This window comes from Citrus clementina, unplaced genomic scaffold (assembly GCF_000493195.1).
Source record: "Citrus clementina cultivar Clemenules unplaced genomic scaffold, Citrus_clementina_v1.0 scaffold_3, whole genome shotgun sequence".
NCBI lineage: Eukaryota > Viridiplantae > Streptophyta > Magnoliopsida > Sapindales > Rutaceae > Citrus > Citrus x clementina.
The window spans coordinates 25,498,326-25,501,410 of record NW_006262339.1 but is presented as its reverse complement, the minus strand read 5'-3'; positions in this window follow the sequence as shown (position 1 = coordinate 25,501,410).

Here is a 3,085-nt window from a genome sequence, read left to right as displayed (position 1 = left end):
CTAAAACTAGGATTTATTAAATCCAAAACTGTTTTTGGATTTAAACGCAAAAAATTAAACTTTTTCTGCCCAAATAAAAATTATGGAACCATAGGGACCTCCATGATAAAAACCATAAAACCCTAAATCCATCTTTTTCTTTCTCTCTTCCCCAGCCGCCATCTCCAAAAACCTCCACCACTGTTCAGACGCCAGCCGACCTCCGACGCATCTCCGACGTCGAACCACCTGCCACCGCGTCGCCGGAAACGCATCAAACTCGCGCGCGCTGCTGGCCACGCTGGCCGCGCGCGCTGTTTGCTGCGCGAGCAGCCTGTGCCATCGCGTGCTGCGCGCACAAGCCACGCTTCCCGTGCGCGCTGCTGCTGCGTGCACGTTTGCGTTGCAGCGCACGCTGCCCCCTCGTTGCTGAAATTTCCGGCCTCGATTGTTTGCGCTCGTTTTCCAGTGATGATGCTTCGGTGATTTACAAATTTTCAACGCAAATTTTGGCTTACAAAATTTCAATTACAGTAAAATAAATCAAGAGGGAATTATGGTGATAAAAAGCCACCCCTCTTGTTACAGATCCAAACGAAAAATACAATAGAAAATCTAACCATGAATTAAGACAAACCAAAACATGCTTTATTCATATATTAAACAATTAATATATATCTGAATAAATTGTGCCACTCTAATACATAAATTTCAAGAATGATTTCATACGAAATTCTTATATATTAATATGAGATGGCTCTGATACCAATTGTTGGGGAAAAATCAGGTTTTTAAATTTTTATACAACCTTTTGAAGATCGCTCTTATATAATATATAAGAATTTGTATTCTAGAAATCGTACCTTGAAAATCCGAGTTGGCTTTTTCCGCTGAAGTGATTTAGGCTCCTAGATCACGATCCGCCGCCACCACTCCTGTTAGATCACGATCCGTCACCACCACGCTTGTTAGATCACGAATTGTCACCAATGATCTTCCAGGTTATGACTCAGGTTCGATCTGCACTTGACGTGTGGGCGCCTTTATCACTACCAAAGCAACTAGCACGAGAAAATTTTTCTCTCAACAATAGAGAGAAAAATCTTATTCTCTGATCTGTATAAAGTGGCTTCTCACTTTCCTTTAGAGAAAATAAGCCTTTTATATCACCCTTTAGTGAAAACCCTAGGCTCCAAATAATCAAAAAACAAAACCCACGTTATTTTCTTTTTCAATAGGGGACCCACCTTGTAAAATAACATAAGGCCCCTTACACAAAAGTTAATTAAATGGAGCCTCCCACTAAATGATATATTTAGGCTTTTGACCCAAATAGCTAGCTATCTTACTTATTAGTCCAGTAGTGGTGCAGTCAATTAAATGAGCTAACCCGGGGATCATTTGGGAACATACAATAGTGGCTACAATAATTAGGCCTGTAATTAAACTAGCCCAATTATTTAATTCCAAATCTACTCCACTAAAAGATTGGAACTGACTTCCATAATTGTATGCTCGAATAATAATTCGTCCCAAGCCACATTGATTTCTTTACTGCACAATCCTTTGTACCACATCGTTAATTAAATTGATATCTCAACTGTCCAATCAATTTAATAACATCTTATTCCTTGATCCTTACTGGTTTTCTCTAATGATCATTTTCAACATACTAAATATGTTGACACACTCTGGCCAGAGAATTCTATGATCAAGTACCGAAAACCTATCAAGAGATGTGTTGCACAAATTCTATATTGTTAATCCATAACTCCAATACTCATAATTGCTCCCACCAAGATACCGGGTAATCTTGACCGCAAGGATGTGTCGTGCCCATTGGTAACTCAAATGAAATAACAATTACAATTATGAAATCATAATTAACTCAAGATTAAGATTACAGTAAAATCAATGCCTATGAGATTTAATAAATCTGACAGTTATTACAAAGTTAATTAAATCTCATATGTGATCCTGTTCAATGTAGTCGTACTACATCAATAAATTCATACATGATTAAGACAAATCATTCAATGAATTTATTACATATCAACTGCGAACTAAATTTATTTAATCATAAGATAACTTGTATTTATGTCTTCTGTGATCCACATGGTGATCACATAAATACATATAATATGATTAAATGGACTTTAATACAAATATTAATGCAATTAAGATATTTGAATAAAATACCACATTAATTTTATTAATCAGAAAAAATATTTATTACAATTAAATAAACACATATGCTTTTAAAGAGCATATTTTCCCAACACTAATAAGATTCATGGTGACAGATCGTGACTTGAAAACCTAATTTACTTTTATGAAAAAGCAATGGTATGATTTCTAAATTATAGTAATTCTACATGTTGTATGAGAAACGTGATCAAAATATTTTCATTGCAAAAGATCTTTAACCAACATAACCAAAACCTAAAAGATGTTATCCAATATGAAACTATTATCGTAGATGGGAAAGAACAAAAGATTCATAACATTAGAAGTAGTGGCGTATCCAGAAAAAAAATTTACTAGGGGCCAAATTAGATAATAGTAAATTTTAAAAATTAAAACTTTGAATATATAAAATATTTGCTAATACATTCATAACTGTTCTCAACACATTTTTTCATATTTTGAAAATGTTATGTAATAGACTCATTATCAATATTATTAAATGTATCATTTCTTACATAAACAACTAAACTATCATTCATTCCATCTGATTCTAGAAATAATTCTTTACGAACTTCGTTATTAAAATTTTTGTTCTATTGTTACTTTATAAACCGGAAGAATCAATCCTATTTTTAGAAATAGAAAAAATATTTTTGGGTGGTCGACTATCATTATTTTAATTAAAGTGTGGGTTTTTATAATTTTAAAGTTAAAGTTGAAATTTTTTGGGTTTATATAAATTTATAGGAGTTGGTTTAATAGATTTAATGGGGGTAAATTAGAAACCCAATTTTTTTTTCTATTAGTCTTAGAATTTATTTATTTATTTATTTTTTTTTTTTTTTGGGTTGGGTCAGCGGGGGCTTTTGGATCTGCCGCTGATCAGAATCTAGGATATGTAGTCAATATTGGCAAGCAA